Source organism: Microcaecilia unicolor, chromosome 14 (genome assembly GCF_901765095.1).
Source record: "Microcaecilia unicolor chromosome 14, aMicUni1.1, whole genome shotgun sequence".
NCBI lineage: Eukaryota > Metazoa > Chordata > Amphibia > Gymnophiona > Siphonopidae > Microcaecilia > Microcaecilia unicolor.
In genome coordinates this window covers 26472204-26487072 of record NC_044044.1, presented here as the reverse complement: position 1 = coordinate 26487072, position 14869 = coordinate 26472204, and the positions used below count along the sequence as shown (strand labels likewise).

General features: G+C 46.2%; 1 protein-coding gene across 3 annotated transcripts in view; it reads left to right on the top strand.

The window, feature by feature from the left end:
- The first annotated feature begins 10140 nt into the window (after positions 1–10140).
- The window catches only part of LOC115457919 (von Willebrand factor A domain-containing protein 5A-like), a 28010-nt gene continuing 23281 nt past the window's right edge, over positions 10141–14869 (top strand). Inside the window, exon 1 of one of the 3 annotated variants that reach the window (XM_030187622.1) lies at positions 10141–10572. The gene's annotated coding sequence lies outside the window, so the exon portion shown is untranslated. The remainder of the gene's footprint in view (positions 10573–14869) is intronic. The other 2 variants (XM_030187620.1, XM_030187621.1) reach the window with 2 other exon arrangements.

Sequence of the window (14869 nt, the reverse complement as noted above, 5' to 3'; positions counted from 1 at the left end):
GTTCCTGTCCTGTTGGCTGTGGATTCGATGAGACGGGCAACGCTGAATTCAAAACAGGTTGCAGTAATAAAATCAGCAGCGCAGAACGTCACACAGATAACCTAACATGACGTCAATTCACCGATATAATATGAAACCCGCCCTCCTCCTGAGTGACAGATCATTTCACATATACCACATCCTCAAAGACACATAAGTACTACTACTTATCATTTCTATAGCGCTACCGGACGTACGCAGCGCTTTACACTAGAACATAGACAGTCCCTGCTCGATAGCGCTTACAATCTAATTAGGACAGACAGACAGGACAAGTGAGGGATAAGGGTTAGGACAGACAGGGCATATCAGGGATAAGGGACAGTTGAAGGGAGGATGAAAAGGTGAGGGTTTTGAAAAGGTGAGTAGGGGTTAGGATTTAAAAGCAGTATCGAAAAGGTGGGTTTTTAGCTTAGATTTGAAAACTGCCAGAGATGAGGCTGGACGTACCGGCTCAGGAAGTCTATTCCAGGCATACGGTGCGGCAAGATAGAAGGAATGGAGTCTGGAGTTAGTGTTGGAGGAGAAGGGTGCAGACAAGAGAGATTTTCCCAGCGAGCGGAGTTCCTGGGGAGGAGTGTAGGGAGAGATGAGAGTGGAGAGGTACTGAGGAGCTGCAGAGCGAATGCATTTGTAAGTCAGTAAGAGGAGTTTGAATTGTATGCGGAAACGGATAGGGAGCCAATGAAGTGGCTTGAGGAGAGGGCTAATATGAGCATAACGACACTGGCGGAATATCAGTCGTGCAGCCGAATTTTGAACAGATGGAAGAGGAGAGAGATGGCTCAGTGGGAGACCTGTGAGGAGCAAGTTGCAGTAGTCTAAGCGGGAGGTGATAAGAGTGTGGATGAGGGTCTTTGCACTCCTCCTGGGATGTTGGAAAACTGCTTCTTAAAAACAGCAATGCAACTTAACCAAAAGCGGAGACATAGGTTCAAACTTTCTGGCTGAACAAATCAGTCTAGCAGTTGCATTCTGTAAGGCTCGAAAGGATTTACAAAATGTCACAGCCATTCTGGAGCAATCAACGGAAGACGTGACTGAAACGGGAACGTTGATAGTTTCATTTGTTTTCCAGCAGGACTTGAACCCAATAATGCGGCTCTACCTTGTAGCGCTATAGAAATGCTAAATAGTAGTAGTAGTACTTTAAATCAACTAACCGTATGTTTGCTGCCCAGAAAATCTGGCTTTACCCTGATGTGACTAAGACTACTCAGGAAAAGAGGAAACAGTTTCTCTCTATGAGGTCAAAATATTGGAATTAGGGGGTTCTTTTCTCCTTGCGTACCCCTGCAAATGTGCCATCAGGTTAAATCAGATAAAATATGTATATTATATACCTGATCAGCTTAAGACCTTCTTAGAAGCAAAACAACATTAGAGACAAGTTGTATGGGAATACGGCGCCAAATTTTCCCTTTTAATTTTGTTTGAAGTGCATGAATATTTCACTAATTCCTATCTCCCCCCCCTTTTTATCGAGGTCTAAATAAGCCAAATTGAATTTGTGTTTAATGGCTGTATTACACTTAACAGTAAAATATATCTGTATAAGTATATAAAAAAATTAATAAAAATTATAAATCATGAGGGTTCTAGTTGCGTACTCAGAAAGGAAAGGGCGAATTTTGGTAATGTTATAGAGGAAGAAACGACAGGATTTAGCAGTCTGTTGAATATGTGAAGAGAAGGAGAGGGAGGAGTCGAAGATGACCCCAAGGTTACGTGCTGATGAGACGGGAAGGATGAGCGTATTATTATCCACAGAAATAGAGAATGGGGGGAGAGTAGAGGTCGGTTTAGATGGAAAGATAAGAAGCTCAGTCTTGGTCATGTTTAGCTTCAGACGGCGGTGAGACATCCAGGCAGCAATGTCAGACAGGCAGGCTGAAACTTTGGCCTGGACGCTTGCTGAGATTTCTGGTGTGGAGAGGTAGATCTGAGAGTTATCGGCGTAAAGATGATACTGAAAACCATGGGATGAGATCAGAGTACCAAGGGAAGAAGTATAGATAGAGAAGAGTAGAAGTCCCAGGACGGATCCCTGAGGTACACCCACTGACAACGGGATAGAAGAGGAGGAGGATCCACCACCAGAATGTACGCTAAAAGTACGTTGGGAGAGATAAGAAGAAAACCAGGAAAGAACAGAGCCTTGAAATCAAAGTGAGGATAGCGTATCAAGGAGTAAGCTCTGATTGACTGTGTCAAAAGCAGTAGATATATCAAGGAGGATGAGGATAGAATAGAGCCCTTTGGATCTGGCCTGGAGCAGGTCGTTGGAGACTTTAGTAAGCGCTGTTTCAGTTGAATGAAGGGGGCGAAAGCCAGATTGAAGTGGATTAAGGATTGCTTTAGATGAAAGGAAGTCGAGGCAACGATGGTGAACAGCACGTTCAAGCATCTTGGATAGGAAAGGGAGGAGGGAGATGGGGAGATAGTTGGAGGGACGGGTAGGGTCCAATGAGGGTTTCTTTAGGAGTGGTGTTACTACGGCATGTTTGAAGGCATCAGGAACAGTCGCAGTGGAAAGTGAAATATTGAGGATATGACAGATGAAAGGGATGACAGTGGGTGAGATAGTGTTGAGTAGATGAGTGGGAATAGGGTCAGAGGAGCAGGTGGTTAGTTTTGAGGAGGAGAGAAGGAGTGTAGTTTCGTCTTCAGTGATTTTAGGAAAGGAAGAAAAGGAGGCGGGGGTTGGGGGGTTGAGAGAATGGACTAAGGGAGGGAGAGGTGGGGGTGAACTGGTTGAGAATTCAAGTTTAATCTTGCGGACCTTATCGTGGAAGTACTCAGCTAGAGTCTCGGGAGAAAGTGAGGGGTTGTTGGAGGAGAAGGCACTTTGAGGAGAGAGTTGAGAGTGGCAAAGAGGCGTCGAGGGTTTGAGCCAAGAGAATTTGTCAACTGGATGTAATAGTCCTGTTTGGCGAGGAAAAGAGCATACTGGAAGGAGGTCAGCAAGAATTTGAAATGTATGAAGTCAGCATGGGCACGAGATTTTAGCCAGAGGCATTCGGCAGAGCGGGCACAGGAACGTAAGTAGCGGATTGTAGAGGTCAGCCAAGGCAGGGGTTTGGTACGTTTTATAGGACGGGGCATGGGAGGAGCGAGAGTGTCCAATGCAGAGGAGAGAATAGTGTTGTAGGCAGAGACAGCCTCATTGACGGACTTGGATACCATAGTGGTAGAGAAGAGATTTGAGACGTTGGAGGATAGGGTCGAAGGGTCGATAGCCTGAAGATTCCTAAATGTGTTGCTTAGGATTGAATGTGCCTGGGGAGGAGGGTGTTTAATTGTGAAAGTTATCAGATGATGGTCGGAGAGGGGAAGAGTTGAGGTGCAGAAATGGGAGAGTGAGCAGTTTGAGGAGAGCATAAGATCGATCGAGACAGTGGCCTTTCTGGTGAGTTGGGGCAGTGGAGCACAGTTGGAGATTGAAGGAAGATGTTAAAGAAAGAAACTGAGAAGTATGAGAGTCAGAGGGATCATTAGTATGAATGTTAAAATCCCCTAGAATGAGAGAAGGAGATGAGGGTGCAACAAAGAAGGAAAGCCAGGCATCAAAGTCGGTGAGAAAGGAAGAAAGGGATTTATCAGGGGGTCGATAAATGACTGCTACTCGGAGAGGCAGAGGAGCGAATAAGCGGATGGAGTGGACTTCGAAGGAAGAAAAGCGGTAGGATTGAGGTGGGAGGAGAGGTTGAAATCTACAAGAGGGCGAAAGTAGTAGCCCAACACCGCCTCCACGGTCAACTGGGCGAGGAGTATGGGAGAAGAGATAGCCTCCATGGCATAGAGCTGCAACTGAAACAGAGTCTTCAGGGTGAAGCCAAGTTTCAGTTAGGGCAAGCAGATGGAGGGTGCGAGAAATAAAGAGATCGGGGATATAGGGAAGTTTGTTGCAGATGGAGCGGGCATTCCACAAAGCACAGGAGACCAGGTGGGGGGAGGGCTCAACATACTTTGAGGAGAGAGAAAGATCAGAGCAGAGTACATGCAGTTTTAAATCTAGTGTTCAGATATCAATAACTATAGTCAATAAGCAAAATTACGGACACAGCAAGGAGGTCTAACAGAGCAGATAAGCTTAAAACTTGTAGTCTGTGTTTCCTGTAAAATCTATCTGTAGAATCTATCCAGAGCTGTACTCAAAAACCCAATAATGCACCAGAAATACCCAAGAACCAAATTGTGCCCAAAACAATTACTGCCAAAGCAGACATCTGAGATCTTTCAGCAAAGTGGGCAGGATGGAAAAGACTTCATGGGAGCCTCAGCTCACACACACACACACACACACAAAAAAAACAGCAGCTTAAACCAGGCCTAAGTGATTCAAAAACTGTTTAGAGGAGACCAGGTGTGGGGAGGGCTCAACATACTTTGAGGAGAGAGAAAGATCAGAGGAGAGTACATGCAGTTTTAAATCTACAGTTTCAAATCTACAGTTTTAAATCTAGTGTTCAGATATCAATAAAGATAGTGAATAAGCAAAATTACAGACACAGCAAGGTCTAACACAGCAGATAAGCTTAAAACTTGTAGTCTGTGTTTCCTGTAAAATCTATCTGTAGAATCTATCCAGAGCTGCACTAAAAAACCCAATAATGCACCAGAACTACCCAAGAACCAAATCGTGCCCAAAACAATTACTGCCAAAGCAGACTTATCTGAGATCTTTCAGCAAAGTGGGCAGGATTGAAAAGACTTCATGGGAGCCTCAGCTCACACAAACAAACAGCAGCTTAAACCAGGCCTAAGTGATTCAAAAACTGTTTAGAGGAGACCAGGTGTGGGGAGGGCTCAACGTACTTTGAGGAGAGAGAAAGATCAGAGCAGAGTATATGCAGTTTTAAATCTACAGTTTCAAATCTCTGCCTGCTGCCCCATACATAATGTCAACTAAGGAGCCCTTTTACAAAGGTGCGCTGAAAAAATGGCCTGTGGTAGCGTAGATGTGTGTTTTGGGAGCACGCAGAATCATTTTTCGGTGCACCTGCAATAAAAAAAAATGCCTTTTAAAAATCTTTTTCATTTTGCCACACGTCCATTTTTGGCAAACTGCCGCGCGTCCATTTTGGCTGCGAAACCTTACCGCCAGCCATTGACCTAGCGGTAAAGTCTCACGCGGTAATGACCTGCGTGCATCAAATGCCACTTGGCGTGCGTCTGATACGCGTGTCCGAAAATAGAAATTATTTTTCGGACGAGCGTCAAAAATGAAATCACCGCACTGAAATTTGTTCTAGTGTCTGTAATGAACTCATTTAAGCAAGCAATTGCAACTGGCAACAACATACTCCTCCTACAATTCGACTTGTCCAGTGCCTTCGACATGGTCAATCATGGAATACTTCGGAGCAGGAGGCACAGTTCTCTATTGGTTCAGAGGATTCCTGACCACAAGATCATACCAAGTAACAAGGAACGCAGACCTATCAGCCCCATGGACACCTGAATGTGGAGTCCCCCCCAAGGATCCCCCCTCTCACCAACCCTCTTCAACCTAATGACAATACCCTTAGCCAAATTACTAGCCAATCAAAACCTCAACCCTTACATATATGCAGACGATGTTATGATTTATATCCCGTTTAAACATGTTCTAAATTAAATCACCAACGAGATCAACCAAAGCCTCCAAATCATGCATTCATGGGCGGATGCATTCCAGCTGAAACTCAACGCAGAGAAAACTTAATGTCTGGTCCTCACCTCACAACATAACACAAGCAACTTCACCACCATACCCACACCAAACTACTCTCTTCACGTCTCAAATAACCTGAAAATTCTTGGAGTTACCATTGATCGAGACCTCACACTCGATACCCAGATGAAGAGTACAACGAAAAAGATGTTCCACTCCATGTGGAAACTCAAAAGAGTAAAACCTTTCTTCCCGAGACACATCTTCCGTACCCTGGTACAGTCAATGGTACTGAGTCATCTAGACTACTGCAACGCACTATACGCTGGCTGCAAAGAACAAACTATTAAGAAACTCCAAACAGCCCAGAATACCGCCGCCAGACTCATATTTGGAAAAACTAAATATGAAAGTGCAAAACCCTTAAGAGAGAAACTTCATTGGCTCCCACTTAAAGAATGCATCGCGTTCAAGATCTGCACGATTGTACACAAAATCATCTACGCAGATGCCCCGACCTACATGTTAAACCTCGTGGACCTGCAGCCCAGAAATGCCACAAGATCATCCCGCAAATTTCTTAATCTACACTTCCCTAGCTGTAAAGGACTAAAATACAAGATGATACATGCGGCTACCTTCTCTTACATAAGTACACAGTTGTGGAATGCATTACCTTCTGCCCTGAAAACAATCGACAAAATATCTAACTTTCGTAAATCTCTGAAGACGTATCTCTTCAACAAGGCCTACATAGAGAACCCATAACCTAACTAGATCACCTCACCAATCCACCCCGGTCATGAAAGTCTTCCTTCTACATTAATATGCTGTAAAGGACTAAAATACAAGCTAGCACACGCAACTACCTTCTCTTACAGGAGCACGCGGTTGTGGAATGCACTACCTACTGACTTGAAAACTACTGACAAAATTACCAACTTCCGTAAATCCCTGAAGACGTATCTCTTCAACAAGGCCTACAAAGAGAACCCATAACCTTACTAAACCACTTCTCCAATCTACCCCATCAGGGCCGTGCCAAGGGTCTCTGGCGCCCCCCTGCAGACTATCAGTTGGCGCCACCCCCCCCCCCCCCCCGGGTGGCACAAGATGCAAAGGAAATAGGAGCTGAAAGATGGAGTGCATCTTTGTGGGATTGCTGAACAAATAAAGGGTTTACACCCACTTAGCTTTTCGTGCTTTCATGTTCATGAAATTGGTAATTAAATCTTTGATATCTAACTAGGCACATATATCATTCTCAGTAGCAATCATGGCAAGGCTTACAAGCCTTTCTTGCAAAATACTTGATTGCAAATAATTTTTTATGATTTTTAACCGTGAAAATGATCGCTAGCACTGGACTCTAAAGTTTAGCAATTTCATTAAAGCAAAATGTATTTTCACATATCACAAACTCTTTACTCTTCCTATCCAAGGAGAATGTTTTATATAAAAACAAACACAAAAAAAAAGCAATCAGATTTTCACTTACCACCTCTTCAAACACTAAACAGTCAGCTAAACTTCTTTGAAACTACTGTTGGAACCATCAGCCAATGAAATGGCTTTTAGCTCTAGCTATCTCAGGTTACCTGATAATTATGCATACATCATTGCAGCCATCATGCCCTCCTCTCAGTGTACATGCTCAGAAAAACTTTGAACCACTTACAGATTTTAACAATTACACTATTTATTTTTTATTTCTCCCCAGTCTCACTTGCACACCTCCCTCCAAACCTGTTCTCTTTAATTTGAATGTTGTTCAAGCTCACCCTGACTAAGGAGTTCTTCCCACACCAAAGACATATATAGCACTTGTATTCTTTCAAACAACTTCAGCAGAGCCTGCCTGCCTCAGTGAGCACTGCTACGTGAAGAGGGGAGGGCAGGGGAGAGAGGAGAATCACAACTTCAGGTAAAAGATTTTGCAACTGAGCAGACCTCAGGCGCCCTCCTGCAGTGCTTACCTTGCTTACTGTGTTGGCACGGCCCTGTACCCCATTACGACAGTCCATCTTCTACACTCACCCTGTAAACTCTCTTTTCCCCTACTTATTCTAGTTACATCACTAATTGTATTTGACATCCTGGAATGACAATGCCATAACAGGACTCTGTAAGCCACATTGAGCCCGCAAATAGGTGGGAAAATGTGGGATACAAATGCAATAAATAAATAAATAAATAACTACTACTACTACTACTATTTACTACTACTACTTAACATTTCTAGAGCGCTACTAGGGTTACGCAGCGCTGTACAATTTAACAAAGAGAGACAGTCCCTGCTCAAAGAGCTTACAATCTAATAGATAAGAGTGAGACAAATATAGGACAATCAAGCCATTGTGACATCACTGATGAGGTTGGCTCTTAGGCATTGGTGGAATGAGGCATTATGACATCACAATCTCAGCTCTGGTTAAATCACTGCTATATGTAATTGAGCCAAGTATAGGACAATCAAGCCATTGTGACATCACTGATGAGGTTGGCTCTTAGGCATTGGTGGAATGAGGCATTATGACATCACAATCTCAGCTCTGGTTAAATCACTGCTATATGTAATACTACTACTACTACTACTTAACATTTCTAGAGCGCTACTAGGGTTACGCAGCGCTGTACAATTTAACAAAGAGAGACAGTCCCTGCTCAAAGAGCTTACAATCTAATAGATAAGAGTGAGACAAATATAGGACAATCAAGCCATTGTGACATCACTGATGAGGTTGGCTCTTAGGCATTGGTGGAATGAGGCATTATGACATCACAATCTCAGCTCTGGATACCAGAGACTGAAACTCTTCACACTAAGGGGGGAAGTGGGCCAAGTATAGGACAGTCGAGCCATTGTGACATCACTGATGAGGTTGGCTCTTAGGCATTGGTGGAATGAGGCATTATGACATCACAATCTCAGCTCTGGTTAAATCACTGCTATATGTAATACTACTACTACTACTACTTAACATTTCTAGAGCGCTACTAGGGTTACGCAGCGCTGTACAGTTTAACAAAAGGACAGTCCCTGCTAAAAGGAGCTTACAATCTAATGGGCGAAATGTCAAGTTGGGGCAGTCTAGATTTCCTGAATAGAGGAACGGTGGTTAGTTGCCGAAGGATTTGAAGATGGGCAGGGAGGGGGCCTGGCGTATGGGCTCAGGGAGTTTATTCCACGCATGGGGTGAGACGAGGCAGAAAGGGCGGAGCCTGGATTTGGCGGTGGTGGAGAAGGGTATTGAGAGGAGGGATTTGTCCTGAGAGCGGATGTTACGGGTAGGAACGTAAGGGGAGATGAGGGTAGAGAGGTAAGGAGGGGCTGCAGATCGAGTGCATTTCTAGGTTAGTAGGAGAAGCTTGAACTGTATGTGGTACCTGATCGGAAGCCAGTGAAGTGATTTGAGGAGAGGGGTGATATTTATTTATTTTATTTTTGTTACATTTGTACCCTGCGCTTTCCCACTCATGGCAGGCTCAATGCGGCTTACATGGGGCAATGGAGGGTTAAGTGACTTGCCCAGAGTCACAAGGAGCTGCCTGTGCCTGAAGTGGGAATCGAACTCAGTTCCTCAGTTCCCCAGGACCAAAGTCCACCACCCTAACCACTAGGCCACTCCTCCACTGTTGCTACTATTTGAAGTCGGCCCTTGCAGATCACCAATGTGGCCGCGCAGGCTTCTACATGGAATGTTGCTAGTGGAATAGGAACATTCCATGTAGAATCTCCAATATTATCTATTTTTTTTTTTGTTACATTTGTACCCCGCGCTTTCCCACTCATGGCAGGCTCAATGTGTCTTACATGGGGCAATGGAGGGTTAAGTGACTTGCCCAGAGTCACAAGGAGCTGCCTGTGCCTGAAGTGGGAATCGAACTCAGTTCCTCAGTTCCCCAGGACCAAAGTCCACCACCCTAACCACTAGGCCACTCCTCCACTCCACTATGAGTATATCGGTCCAGGCGGAAGATAAGATGCGCAGCAGAGTTCTGAATGGATTGAAGGGGGGATAGATGGCTAAGTGGGAGGCCAGTGAGGAGTAGGTTGCAGTAGTCAAGGCGAGAGGTAATGAGAGAGTGGATGAGAGTTCGGGTGGTGTGCTCAGAGAGAGGAAAGGGCGAATTTTGCTAATATTATAGAGGAATAAGCAACAGGTCTTGGCTGTCTGCTGGATATGCGCAGAGAAGGAGAGGGAGGAGTCGAAGATGACTCCGAGGTTGCGGGCAGATGAGACGGGAACGATGAGGGTGTTTATCCACTGAGATAGAGAGTGGGGGGAGAGGAGAAGTGGGTTTGGGAGGGAAGACAATAAGCTCAGTCTTGGCCATGTTCAGTTTCAAGTGGTGGTAGTTTGTAGATGCTCCCTGCTGCAGGAAGAGAGTCTGGGTGGGATATCTTTCTGAGACTGACTCTGCAGCTGGTAGTTTGCTGTTTGCAGATGCTGAGATCTTTCTGGGTGGCTGTCTCTTTGTGGGGTTGTCAGTTTCAGCTGGGGTGTCTCTTGTTCTCTGGGGTTGACAGCTTGTAGACACTCCTTGCTGGGGTTGTGATGTCTCTGTAGGAGTGTCTTTCTGCAGAATTGTTGGTTATTTGCACATTCTGGGAACTCTCTTTCTCTCTCTGTCTGTCTCTTTGAGGGCTTGTTGGTGTCTAGACCCTGCCTGCTGCTTCTTTTCGGGGGCTGGTACTTTGCAGACACTCCCTAAACGCGAACGTATTTACAGGAAAGGGCTGGCACAGTCTCAACAGTCAGAGACAGCATAGCCCGGAGCCTGCACTGCACAGGAGGGAGTAACCTGGTACCAGCAAAAACCCCAGCTCTGCCCCAAATCGAGACCACCAGAACCAGAGGCTTCAGTGACAGCAGGTACCGGTAACACTCTGGGACCACGGGAAAGGGGGGGTGGATTGAGGAAAGAGACTGCAGAACCTCATCTAGGGAGAGACAAGAGACAGAGCTGCGTTGAGCAGCAGGGAGAGAGACCCGGTTCTGTCTGAGAGCAGAACCAGCCCTGATGACAGTGACAGCAGCAGGGTCCCTTCAAAACTCCATGCTACGAAAGCATTTCTCTGCAGTCTCTCTGGAAGGTATGTGACAGCAGGGAGGGGCAGCTCTTGTGCTCCAAGGGCTCAGTTAGTTCTGTACCAGCTTAGGACTCTCTTATTGCATAAGAGACCTCGTGCCCCTCCACCTCCTGAATCGAGATGGGATAATCTCCCAGTCACTTGCCCGTTTTCCCAAGATTTCAATTTCGTGCATTTTGAACCGAGAGAACAGAAAGTTTGAAACTGGTGTGTAAAGGCAGAACCAGGGAAGTCTTCCTAATTTTTATGCATGGTGGGTGGGTGATATAAGATGTGCAGCTTTCATTATATTATTCACTCTTTCCCTTTTCCTCCCTGTACACTGCTGTTCAGCTGTCCTCTGTGTGGGGGTTTGAGCAGACTGTCAAAGCTGAAGATTAGAACCTAGGGGGAGATAAAGCGACTTAGGGTCACAGAGAGTTAGTGACGGAGCTGGGGATTAGAACTGACACAGGAAGGTAAATTGGCTTCCCCAGCATCACACAGAGAGTGACAGAGCTGGGGCTTGGTTCCCCAGCCTCTGAAATGCTACGTGGAGGGACATAATCAAACGGGGACGACCATGTCTAAGGGCGCCCGTCTCTAAGGACGTCCCGGCGAAGGGGCAGGGAAACCCGTATTATCGAAACAAGATGGGCGTCCATTGTTCGTTTCGATAATACGGTCGGGGACGCCCAAAATCCCAACATTTAGGTCGACCTTAGAGATGGTCGTCCCCAGTTTTCGGCGATAATGGAAACCGAGGACGCCCATCTCAGAAACGACCAAATCCAAGCCATTTGGTCATGGGAGGAGCCAGCATTCGTAGCGCACTGGTCCCCCTGACATGCCAGGACACCAACCGGGCACCCTAGGGGGCACTGCAGTGGACTTCAGAAATTGCTCCCAGGTGCATAGCTCCCTTACCTTAGGTGCTGAGCCCCCAACCCCCCCCCCCAAAAGAAAACCCACTCCCCACAACTGTACAACACTACCATAGCCCTAAGGGGTGAAGGGGGGCACCTATTTGTGGGTACAGTGGGTTTCGGGTGGGTTTTGAAGGGCTCCCCATTTACCACCACAAGTGTAACAGGTAGGGGGGGGATGGGCCTGGGTCCACCTGCCTGAAGTACACTGCACCCACTAAAAACTGCTCCACGGACCTGCATACTGCTGTCAGGGAGAGCTGGGTATGACATTTGAGGCTGGCAAAAAAAATTTTTTAACTTTTTTTTTTTAGGGTGGGAGGGGGTTGTTGACCACTGGGGGAGTAAGGGAAGGTCATCCCCGATTCCCTCTGGTGGTTATCTGGTCAGTTCGGGCACCTTTTTGAGGCTTGGTCGTGAAAAAAAATGGACCAAGTAAAGTCGGCCAAGGGCTCGTCAGGGACGCCCTTCTTTTTTCCATTATCAGCCGAGGACGCCCATCTGTTAAGCACGCCCCAGTCCCGCCTTCGCTACGCCTCCGATATGCCCCCGGGAACTTTGGTCGTCCCCGTGACGGAGAGCAGTTGAGGGCGCCCAAAATCGGCTTTCGAGTATGCCGATTTGGGTGACCCTGAGAAGAAGGACGCCCATCTCCCGATTTGTGTCGGAAGATGGGCGCCCTTCTCTTTCGAAAATAAGCCTGATAGTGGACTCTTTTTAAATTAGTTTCAGATTTCCAGTTCCCTGCATTATACCGTGATTTGCTCCATTAATGAGCTGAGAGAAGGTTTGTTAGCTTTAGAACTCAGTAGCCCTTGGTGGGTGAGTTCCAGTCCCTGCTCGAGTCACTGGGTTCTGAGTTAGTCATGGTCAGGCTGATGGTGTAGTGAACTGTCCGAGGTGAAACCTTCACTGGGTCGAGTTGATCGGTCCTCTCTGTGGTGGGCACACAGTTAGATTTTGCTGCCTATTGAAATTCTTATGGACCCAGGGTCCAATCCCAGGCAGATCCTCACTGAGAAGATTCTGATGCTTCCATCGGTGTCCATGTAATAGTCGCAAGAGCAGGATTATTCACAAAGTTCACATCCACAGGTACTTCGCAGTGAAGTAGATTCGTCCCACCTGTACTGACATTACGGCAAGACATCAATTTGCCTTCGTATTATTCTCCAGAGCAAAGTGCAAAAGCAAGACCAGCAGCTCTCAGAAGAGCTGGAGAGCGTCCACAAGACAAGGGCTGAAGGTCCCCACCACCCTGAGCAAAGGAAACAGCCTTTTGTCTCCTCACAGGCTTCCTCTTAGTGAACCAGATCAAGTTATCTCACCTAGGTGCTGGAAATCAGATCCAAACCGTCCATGATGCTGGTAAAGCCAGGAGCACAGTAAAGCCAACCATTTCAGTTAAAGATGTTATCATCCTGATAGATCTTGCCACTCACGTGCCAGGAGTCTCCAGGTAACGCAGTAACATAGTAAATGACGGCAGATAAAGACCTGTACGGTCCATCCAGTCTGCCCAACAAGATAAACTCATTTCACATGGTATGCGATATTTTATATGTATACCTGAGTTTGATTTGTCCTTGCCATTCTCAGGCCACAGACTGTAGAAGTCTGCCCAGCACCGGTTTTGCTTCCCAATTACCGGCGTTGCCACCCAATTTCCGCTAAGATTCCGTAGATCCATTCCCTCCAAACAGGATTGCGTCGTGTTTATCCCACGCACGTTTGACTGTTTTCATCTCCACCTCCTCCCGCGGAAGGGCGTTCCACGTATTCACCACCCTTTCCGTGAAAAAAATAACTTCCTGACATTACTCCTGAGTCTTGACTACCCCCCGCCAACCTCAATTTATGTCCTCTAGTTCTACCGCCTTCCCGTCTCCGGAAAAGGGTTGTTTGCGGATTAATACCTTTCAAATATTTGAATGCCTGTCTCATGTCACCCCTGTTTCTCCTTTACTCCAAGGTATACATGTTCAGGTCGGCAAGTCTCTCGTACGGTTTGCGTTGCTTCCAGGTTCGAGTGCAAGGGCTTGAAGGTGTATAATGTATGGTTGCAGAAACTGTCAACATGTGATGAAGTGGACTCCAGTTCTCAAAAACTAATGTCTCAATAAATTGATTAACCTAACTGTGAGTAAGATGGACAGTAAGAGACTTGCTCGCCAGAAAATAAGAGATCTAGATAGCATATTTTATTTTTGTTACATTTGTACCCTGCGCTTTCCCACTCATGGCAGGCTCAATGCGGCTTACATGGGGCAATGAAGGGTTAAGTGACTTGCCCAGAGTCACAAGGAGCTGCCTGTGCCTGAAGTGGGAATTGAACTCAGTTCCCCAGGACCAAAGTCCACCACCCTAACCACTAAGCCACTCCTCCACTAGCAACATTCCATGTAGAAGTCGTCCCTTGCAGATCACCAATGTGGCCGCGCAGGCTTCTGCTTCTGTGAGTCTGACGTCCAGCCTTCTACATGGAATGTTGCTAGTGGAATAGCAACATTCCATGTAGAATCTCCAATAGTAGCAACATTCCATGTAGAAGTCGGCCCTTGCAGATCACCAATGTGGCTGCGCAGGCTTCTGCGAGTCTGACGTCCTGCACGTACGTGCAGGACGTCAGACTCACAGAAACAGAAGCCTGCGCAGCCTTCTACATGGAATGTTGCTAGTGGAATAGCAACATTCCATGTAGAATCTCCAATAGTAGCAACATTCCATGTAGAATCTCCAATAGTAGCAACAGAATCTCCAATAGTGGCAACATTCCATGTAGAATCTCCAATAGTATCTATTTTATTTTTGTTACATTTGTACCCCGCACTTTCCCACTCATGGCAGGCTCAATGCGGCGTACATGGGACAATGGAGGGTTAAGTGACTTGCCCAGAGTCACAAGGAGCTGCCTGTGCCTGAAGTGGGAATCGAACTCAGTTCCTCAGGACCAAAGTCCACCACCCTAACCACTAGGCCACTCCTCCACTCCATATGACCAGGATAACTGTATTATAAAGCAGAAAAGACGGGAACATATGAAATGATGTTAAGGGGGGTGGAGTAAATGATGAACAGATTATGGGATATGTCAAGCAATATTTTCGATAGGTGTAATATGTTAAAAAATGGTTAAGTTATGATGTAACGTTATGATTCCAAGCATTTATAAAT